The following is a 10,599-nucleotide window of genomic DNA, read 5'->3' on the forward strand; positions in this document are numbered from 1 at the left end:
ATTTGTCTTTCTCTGTCCGACTTACTTCACTCAGTGTGACAATCTCTAGGTCTGTCCATGTTACTGCAAATGGCATTATTTCATTCCTTTCTATGGCTGAGTAATATTCCATTACAGACACCACACACACACACACACACACACACACACACACACACACACACACCCCACATCTTCTTTATCCATTTATCTGTCGATGGACATTTAGGTTGCTTTCATGTCTTGGCCATTGTAAATAGTGCTGAACTGAGCACTGGGGTACATGTATCTTTTCAAATTAGAGTTTTCATCTTTTCCAGATATATGCCCAGGAGTGGGATTGCTGGATCACATGGTAACTCTACTTTTAGTTTTATAAGGAACATCCATACTGATAGCCATTCTGACCGGAGTGAGGTGATACCCCATTGTAGTCTTTTTTATTTTTATTTTTTTTAAAGAGTTTCCACTTTATTTATTTATTTTCGGCTGCACTGGGTCTTCATTGCCGCGTGTGGGCTTTCTCTAGTTGCGGCGAGCGGGGTCTACTCTTGTTGCTGTGCGTGGGCTTCTCATTGTGGTGGCTTCTCTTGCTGTGGAGCACAGGCTCTAGGTGTGCGGGCTTCAGTAGTTGTGACACGCGGGCTCTGTAGTTGTGGCGCACGTGCTTAGTTGCTCCGCGGCATGTGGGGTCTTCCTGGACCAGGGCTCGAACCTGCACCCCCTGCATTGGCAGGCGTATTCTTAACCACTGCGCCCCAGGGAAATCCCCTCATTGTAGACTTGGTTTGCATTTCTCTAATAATTAGAGATGTTGAGCATCTTTTCCTGTGCCTCTTGGCACACATGTGTCATCTTTGGAGAAATGTCTATTTAGGTCTTCTGTAGCTGGGGAACTTTTAAAGAGAAGCGTAATGATGAGGGGCACTTCTTTGATAAGAACGCACACCTAATGTCCGTGGGTGACGGGCCCTCTTCTGAGCCCTATAGTCATTAATTAGCTGAATCCTCACAACAGCCCTAAGAGCTAGGTATTGCATTTTACCATACGAAACTGTTGGTACTTGCTAGCATTTTTCTACCTACAAAGTGGCAATTTTGTATTATTGCCATCCACGTTTTGCAGATGAGAAAACCAGGGCACAGAGAGGTTAAGTACTGTCCCAAGGTCACACAGCTAGCAACTGGTAGATCCAGGGTTTATACCCAGACAGGCTGGCTGCAGGGATAGTGCTCATAAAATGATATGATGTGACTGACAGATTACTCAGAATTAGACTCTAGAATATATGAAAATATAATCTATGATAAAGAAAGCTCCACAAATTTGTGGAAAAGGGAGAACAGTTGCATACATGGTATTTGGAAAAACTGGCTAATTAGGGGAAGAGACAACAGATCTTCACCTGCCACCTTTACCGCAGATCAATTACAGATGGATTAAGGAGTTCAATGCATAAAAGGAAACCTCTAAAACCTAGAAAAGAGGATTAGCTGAATAATTATCTGCCGAGTGGAGAGGACACAAGGAGAGAATAGCAAAGCTGTCTACATAAAAAAAACTGGAGCTCTTGTTCATTCAAAAGATCATAAAACAATTAAAAATACAAGGAACAACTGGGAAAAACACTTGTCAGAAACATGACAAGATGGATTAATACATTTCCATATAAAGAACTAGAATAAAAGGGAAAGGAAACTGAGAAAGCGCATAGATGGACAATTCATGGAAAGTGAAAAGCAAACTCATTGATTCCACAAACATTTATGGGGCACTTATTACTTGCCAGACACTGTTCTGGGCTTGAGAAGGAGCTTCCCTTCTATGCGGTGAGACGGGCATGATACAAACCAATAATGCCAGGTGTTATGAAGACAGGTAAGTGATAGGAAGGAGAATAAGCAGAGTAAGGACACGGGGAGTGGGAGGTGCTGTTTTAGATGGAGGGTTGGGGACAAGCTTGCTGCTAAGGTGAGAGCTGGGTAGCTCCCCGAAAGAAGTAAAGGGGCAAGAAATGCACAGGTCTGGGGGCAGAGCATCCCAGGCAGAGGGACAGCAATGAGACTAATGTTACTGGAGCAAACCGGCAAGGGGGAGAGTGATGGGATGATGGGGCCACAGAGGCAGCCAGGCACTTGACCATGGAAAGCTTTGGAGGCTCTGGGAAGAACCTGGATTTTATTTTAACTGATACAGGAAGCCACTGAAGGTGTCAGAGTACAGGAGTGCATACTTTTTTCTTTAATTGCTAATAAATATATAAAACTGCTAATACATTTTTCTTTAATTGTTAATAAACATATAAAACTGTTTAAAGAGATACAAATTAAAACCAAAATAAAGTACCAAGGTAATTCTTCAAATTAGCAAAGTTTATAATATAAAAATAATAGAAGAATTTATAATATTAAAAAATTTGTAAAACCGGACAGTGATATGGCTCAGGGAGGTGGACACTCATCCATTCAATAAATAGTGATTGAAAGGCGCCATGATTCCAAAATGAAAAGACAACCTACAGAATGGGAGAAAAAATTTGCAAGCAATGTAACCAACAAGGGGTTAATTTCCAAAAGCAGCTCATATAGCTGAATGTAAAAAAAAACCCAAACAACTGAATCAAAAACAAATGCAGAAGATCTAAAAAGACACGTCTGCAAAGAAGACATACAGACAGCCAACAGGCACATGAAAAAATGCTCAATATCACTAATTATTGGAGAAATGCAAATCAAAAGTACAATGAGGTATCACCTCACTCCGGTCAGAATGGCCATCATCAAAAAGTCTACAAATAATAAATGCTAGAGAGGGTGTGGAGAAAAGGGGACCCTCCTACACTTTTGGTAGGAATGTAAATTGGTGGAGCCACTATGGAAAACAGTATGGAAGTTTCTTAAAAAACTAAAAATAGAGTTGCCATATGATCCAGGCATCCCACTCCTTGGCATATATTTGGAGAAAACTAATTCAAAAAGATACATGCGGGGACTTCCCTGGTGGTCCAGTGGGTAAGCCTCTGTGCTCCCAATGCAGGGGCCCTGGGTTTGATTCCTGATCGGGGAGCTAGATCCCACATGCATGCCTCAACTAAGAGTTTGAATGCCACAACTAAGACCTGGCACAGGCAAAATAAATAATAAATAAATAAATAAATACTAAAAGATACATGCACCCCAGTGTTCATAGCGGTACTATTTACAATAGCCAAGACATGGAAACGACCTAAATGTCCATCAACAGATGAATGGTAAAGAAGATGTTTTATGTATACACGCACACACACACACACACACACACACACACACACACACACACACACACACACACACAATATGGAATACTACTCAGCCATTAAAAAGAATGAAATAATGCCATTTGCAGCAACATGGATGGACCTAGAGATTATCACACTAAGTGAAGTAAGTCAGACAGAGACAAATATCATATGATATCACTTACATGTGGAATCTAAAAAGGTGATACAAATGAACTTATCTATGAATCAGAAATAGACCCACAGACATAGAAACAAACTTATGGTCACCAAAGGGGAAAGGGAGGGAGGGATAAATTAGGAGGCTGGGATTAACAGATACACACCACTATATATAAAAGAGATAAACATCAAGGACCTACTGTATGGCACAGGGAACTATACTCAATATTTTGTAATAACCTATAATGGAAAAGAGTGGGGAAAAGAATAGATATATATGTATAACTGAATCACTCTGCTGTACACCTGAAACTAATACAACATTGTAAATCAACTAGACTTCAATTAATAACAAAAGAAAAGGAAACCACGAGCCAGATAGTCTTTGAGGGGCTGCAGAGGGGTAGCAAACAAGAGAAACAAGGGATCCATGCTCAGGAAGTAGGGTAAAATTTTCTCTCAGCCTATTTTAAACTTGTTAAACAATAAGCAATAACCTTCATTATAAAAAACAAATAGGAAAACCATTATTACTACTTTTATTCAGCATTGTAACTAGTGGTCCTAACCAAAGCAGTGAAATGAGAAAAACAAATAGAAGCCATAAGGATGAGAGGGGGAAACTAAAATCAAATTTATGAGAGACACATTTAAAAAAAACAAAATATAAGGTACTCAGGAAAAATTATAACATTTTCTTGAGAGACATTAAAGAACATCAGAATAAACAGAGAGAGAAACCACGGCTATGGATGAAAAGATTCAATGTCATAAATATGTCACTTATTCCCAAATTGGGTTAGAAGATTCAGTGTATATAGAAAACAAATTTATGGTTATCAAAGGGGAAAGGGGGTGGGGGAGGGATAGATTAGGAGTTTGGGATTAGCAGATACAAACTACTATATATAAAGTCGATAACCGACAAGGTCCTACAGTATAGCATAGGGAATTATATTCAATATCTTGTTGTAAACCATAATGGAAAAGGATATGAAAAATATATACACATAAAGAATATATAGGGCTTCCCTGGTGGCGCAGTGGTTGAGAGTCTGCCTGCCGATGCAGAGGACACGGGTTCGTGCCCCGGTCCGGGAAGATCCCACGTGCCGCGGAGCGGCTGGGCCCGTGAGCCGTGGCCGCTGAGCCTGCGCGTCCGAAGCCTGTGCTCCGCAGCGGGAGAGGCCGCGACAGTGAGAGGCCCGCGTACTGCAAAAAAAAAAAAAAAGAATATATATATATATATATATATATATATATATATATATTTGAATCACTTTGCTGTAAACCATAAACTAACATAACATTGTAAATCAACTGTACTTCAATTTAAAAACAAGAAGTTTCAATGTGATTCTAATAAAAAACCAGGAGGGCTTTTGAAGAGCTTGAGTTAAGAATAATGATGGGGCTTCCCTGGTGGCGCAGTGGTTGAGAGTCCGCCTGCCGATGCAGGGGACACGGGTTTGAGCCCCGGTCTGGGAAGATCCCACATGCCGCGGAGCAACTGGGCCCGTGAGCCACAATTACTGAGCCTGCGCGTCTGGAGCCTGTGCTCCACAACAATAGAGGCCGCGATAGTGAGAGCCCCGCGCACCGCGATGAAGAGGGGCCCCCGCTTGCCACAACTAGAGAAAGTCCACACACAGAAACGAAGACCCAACACAGCCATAAATAAATAAATAAAAATTTAAAAAAAGAATAATGATGACATACATGAAGAAGGAGATATGGTGAGAGGACATATCCTACAAGATATCAAGCCTTTTAAGGTTCCGGTTATTAGGGAAGTATAGTGTTGCCATGGGAATAGATAAATTGAACAGTGAAACAGAATTGAAAGCCTGGTACATATACCCCATGCATGTATATCACAGAGCTTTCAGTAAATAGCGCTGAAGCAATTAATGATCTCCAGCAAAAAAAGAAACTGGATGTTTCTCTCACATTACACATACACACACACAAGTTAATTATAAATAGATTAAAGATGTTGATGTAAAAGACAAAATTTTTAAATTCTTAGAAGCAAATATTTGAGTATTCTTTCTAAGGGAAAGGATTTCTTCAACAAGTTGCAAAATGCACTGTTCATCAAATGAGAGCATTTTTTTTTTTTTTTTTTGCGGTACGCGGGCCTCTCACTGTTGTGGCCTCTCCCGTTGCGGAGCAACAGGCTCCAGACGCGCAGGCTCAGCGGCCATGGCTCACGGGCCCAGCCGCTCCGCGGCATGTGAGATCTTTGCGGACCGGGTCACGAACCCGCGTCCCCTGCCTCGGCAGGCGGACTCTCAACCACTGCGCCACCAGGGAAGCCCAAGTGAGAGCATTTTTAAAAAGTCACAAACTAGGAGAAAATCTTTGCAAGGAATTTGTATAAAGAACAATAAAAAAAAAAAAACTGTTATGAGTGAAAAAGAAACAGATTAATCAGTAAAAAAAAATAATAAGAAAGGGGCTTAACCAATTAAAAATTTTCCATTTTTATTTTGAAAATTTTCAAACATATGGAAAACAGCGTCCAATATGCAGTTCATATTTGGATTTCCTCAATTGTTCATATTTGATAGCTTTTTAAAAGACCAACATCCAGTCAAGATTCATAAATTGCATTTGATTATTATTAATTTTAGTCTCTCTTATTCTAGAATAATTCACTCTTTTTATGACATTGACTTTTTGAAGGCTTCAGGCGAACACTCTTATAGACTGTCCTGCTGTCTAGTTTTGTCAGAGTATTTTTTCCTATTCTCTTAATTCCTCTTGGTGATTAACCTGCTGGGGGTTGGGGGTACTTCTAAGAAAAGAAGAACAGTGCATTTTATTATATAATGGTGTCACATTTTTATGCAGTCAAATCTGTCCATTTTTTTAAACTTTGAGTTTTTTATCTTAATGAGGCAAACTTTTTCTAGCCCAAGATTATAAAACTATTCCATATTTTTCTAGTAGTTTTGTTTCTACATTTTGCTTAATTTAATTTAATTTAATTTAATTTTATTTGGCTGCGTTGTGTCTTAGTTGCGGCATGCAGGCTCTTGGTTGCAGCACGGGCTTCTCTCTACTTGTGGCAGCATGTGGGCTTCTCTCTAGTTGTGGCATGTGGGTTTTTCTCTCTCTCGTTGTGGCGTGTGGGCTCAGTAGTTGTGGCACAGAGGCTTAGTTGCCCTGCAGCATGTGGGATCTTAGTTCCCCAACCAGGGATTGAACCCGCGTCCCCTGCATTGGAAGGTGGATTCTTTACAGCTGGACCACCAGGGAAGTCCCTACATCTTGCTTTAATCTATTTGGAATTTATTTTTGCATATGGTGGGGTAAGAGTCAAAGTATACTTGCTCCCAAATATATGGCCTGTTGTCTCCCCTGTTTATTAAATAGACTTTTTCCATTGATGGGAAGTGCTACTTTTATCATATCCTAAATTCCCATATATCTATAATCCATTTTCTAGAACTTAGCTACAACTCTGATCTATTTGTTACTTTCTGCTCCAACACTGTATCGCTTTAATTTCTGTAGTTATTTTGATATCTTTTATGGTAAGTTCTTCCTCATTGTGCTTCATTTTCAATTTTTTCTTAGCCAGTGTGTCACATTTTCTTTTCCAAAAGAATTTCAGAATCATCTCTCCAAGTTATTTTGAAAAATTCATTTGGAATTTAGATGGCAAATGCACTAAATTTATAGGATAAAGGGGTAACATCTCTACAGTATTGAGTCTTACCATGTAGGATCATGACCTGCTTCTCTTGTTATTCAGATCTCTGCTGTTCTTCCGTAAATATTTAGAATTTTCTTCATATAGGCTTCATGTATACCTTATATAGATTTATTTCTAGCTATTTGAAAATATTAGTTGCTATTATAAATGGGAACCTCTTTTTCTTTTTACGTGAAAAATTGCTAGTTTGTTAATGGTGATGGTATTAGAATGCAATTGACTTTTTATGTGGGTTTTGTCTCTCCTTTTCAATACTTATACACACTTTTTTTCTTGCCTTATTGCACTGGCTCCATCCTCCACTCCAATATAATAATGAATAGTAGTGGCGATGATGCGCATATTCCATTTCTCCCTGATTTTAATGGAAATGCTTCCCTTTGTTTTTTTCTCTATCTCTGTGTCAGGTTCCAATTTAGCACGTGTGCCTGTGCACACCCCCAAAAGCAGAGCTTAGATTACTCACTTTGGGCTGTAGTCGATCACATTTCAAGGGTGCTCAGGCCTTGGGTCAAACTCCAGCTTTGCCTTTTCACACAGTTGTATGGCCTCTGGCAGGTTCCCAATCTCTCTGGGACCCATTCTGCTCTTCTGTAAGAGGGAGACACTGATGCCTCTCTCTAGGAGGACAATTACAAAGCTCCCAGTGAGAGGAATGCTTATCCCATGCCAGCACCCACTCCCCTTCATGGCTGCGCTCCCCTGGGGCAAGGACTGCACTTGAGATCATGGCCTTAGAAGGGACAGCAAGCTCCTTGCGCCCTGTGGAGGGAGGCCTACTTGGAGAAGAAACATTTACAAAAAATAATCATAATGCGGGTTTCAATGCTGTCAGACAGGCCAGGTTTTTCTGGCTCTACTTTTCCTTGACAACCAGCTCCTCTTTCTCGCCCCTCAGATTCAGAAGCGTCCTGGGCAAACACATTAGCAGCTGAATCCACCACCATTGTTCATGATAAAAAATGTGACTAAGTATATCATTCAAGTTGGTAACTCAAGAAGGTGTATTTCCCCTGGTGTGTCCCTGAGAATAGCAGTAACAAAGGGTGCATCACATGAAAATTAATTTGTTAAACTCAGTCTCCTTACTCAACCTCTCCTGGAAGCCTTCACTCTGCCCGTGGGAGGCCTAGGCTCCAGAGTGGTGCAGGGTCCCTTATGCAGCATTTTCCACGCGTATGTGACCACAGAGCAGACGCTTTCTTTCAGGTGTGCGGTAAATGCTTAACAGTCAGGGGAAAAGAAACCTCTGCTGTATAGTGTTTGCCAATTTCCTTGGTGTAAACACTCCAACCACGGCCAGTTTCAAGTTACCTATGGGATGTCACTGAGCACGGAGCTGGGAAGGGAGGCTCACAGTCAGCTCTCCGGAGCTGGGAAAAGCTGCTTCCAGCTCATTACTGCTCAGGGAGAGGAAATCCAACAGGTTCTCTGATCCTTAAGGGTGGGGAATGGTGATGCACTTCCCTATGCCCAACAGGGGTCCCAGTTTTTTGTGTTCCCTTCCAGAAATGGTTTTTATGTGTGCATCTGTATATATACGTGGATAAACAGTATGGAATCATATGTAGAATCAAACTGCTCTGCACCTTGTACTTTTTCACTTAATGTATTGTGGCCCGGTTTCTATAATCAGAACATATGGAAGGGCCTGGATCTTGTGGTCAGCCGCTCCACAGTCTCTTTAACCAGCTCCCCACTGCTGGACATTCCAGGGCTTTGCAGGCCTCTCCTGGAACAATGTTGTTCTCTGCAAGCACACATTTCCTAAGCCTCCCTCAGAGGACCTTGGGCAGCCTGGCCCAGCCCTGCCTGCTCTTCCATTGCAGACACCTGCTGAGTGGTTGAGAACTAACCCTCTTTTGGTATTAATGCCTAATAATAAACCAATCAGTGCCCTTCCTTGAGCACTGGGTACCTTCCCTCTTGCCCAGAGCTACAGACTTGCAAACGCATTCAGCAAAGACAACCACCTGGTGCAACTGAGATGGAGGAAGACGTGGACACTCGGCCTCTTGGAGCAGGAGGGATCTCAGGGGCTGCCAACAGCTTTGTGGAATCCATCCCCATCTCTGGATTCCACGTCCTTGGGGGAGCAGCCTGTCCTGACTCAGAGTGGCCGGCACGACTGTTTGCCAGACTCATGAGTCCATCAGAACCTGTTCCAGTCTGGCCTCTACCGAGGCCTTTGACCAGGAGACCAGGCACAGGAGGGCGGGCATCCCCAGTGCCCCCTCTGTAGGGGCAGACAGTGCCTCTCGGGGCTTTTTGTTTGGACTGAGCTGAAAGGGTGGCTGGAGTGGTGGGCAGAGGCCCCAACCTCAGGGCTGAACTAGTATGCCTCTGTCACCAGGGGGCCCAGGCCTGACATCTGCATTCCTGCATGGCTGTCCCTGTCAACTCTGGAAGCCCAGGGCAGACATGTGGGCTAGACAGGCCCAGGTCTTCTGAGGGTGCCAGCCAAGGCCACATGCCAGGAGCCAGCTCCATGGGGCTCAGCAGGGAATAAATCTGAAAGCCAAGGAGCCCGCGCCCCCCCCCCCCCCCGGCCCCTTAGGATGCCAAGGACCAATGCCTGGGGCTGCTGGGCAGAGCGGGAGATTAGCGGGGAGGGCACGGCGGCTGCTTTCAGCAGAGCTGGGGGCTCAATGAGGAAGACTTCACGTGCATGCATAGCTGTCACGCAGGGGAGGAAAGTCGGGGGGACGGGTGATGGGGTCGGGGTAGGTGGGAGCAAGGAAGGGTCTAGGGTTTTCCTTCCTGGCATGCCATGACGCCTCTGTGTTTCACTGAATGAATGAGGGACAGATGGGCCGTGTTCTGCTCCGGACCTGGGCTCTGGGATGTGGCTCGCTCAGAGCCTGGTGGTGTCAGATAACCTGCCCGAGTCCGGGGGAAGGACATCTCTGTGAGGGAGACGGGAACTGCCGCCCGGTGTCTGCCCTTCGAGCACATGTGTTCTGCTGGGACAACGCCTTCCAGAGTGGAGACTGCACACCCGGCCTCCCTTGCAGCTGGACGTGGCCACGTGATGGGGTTCTGGCTGGAGAATGAAATGGAAACCTTCCGGGCCAGTGCCCTTTATTGCCTCTGCCTCTCTTCTCCAGTCTGCATGCAGACGCCGCCTGGGGCCATACAAAGGAGGGTCTCACCTAGTGGTGGTCAAGTGCTGGGCTCAGAGGACTTGGGTCCCCAAAGACTCGACCCTCCACGGCAGGACTCCCAAATTTTATATGATCCATAACGGAACTTGAGTCTCAACTTCTGTCTTGTTGGAACCACCACTGCCATTTTGTGGTTTTCCCTTTCTGGCACCGTCTGAAATCTACGCAACACGGTACGCCCACGAGGGCTACCACACCCCAACCTGGCTCTCGCTGACACACTGTATTAGCTGTGAACCGTGGGTGGTGCCTGGGACCCACTGCCAACCACGAAACTGGAAACTTTGGGGAT

Source organism: Phocoena sinus, chromosome 7, assembly GCF_008692025.1.
Source record: "Phocoena sinus isolate mPhoSin1 chromosome 7, mPhoSin1.pri, whole genome shotgun sequence".
Classification (NCBI taxonomy): Eukaryota; Metazoa; Chordata; class Mammalia; order Artiodactyla; family Phocoenidae; genus Phocoena; species Phocoena sinus.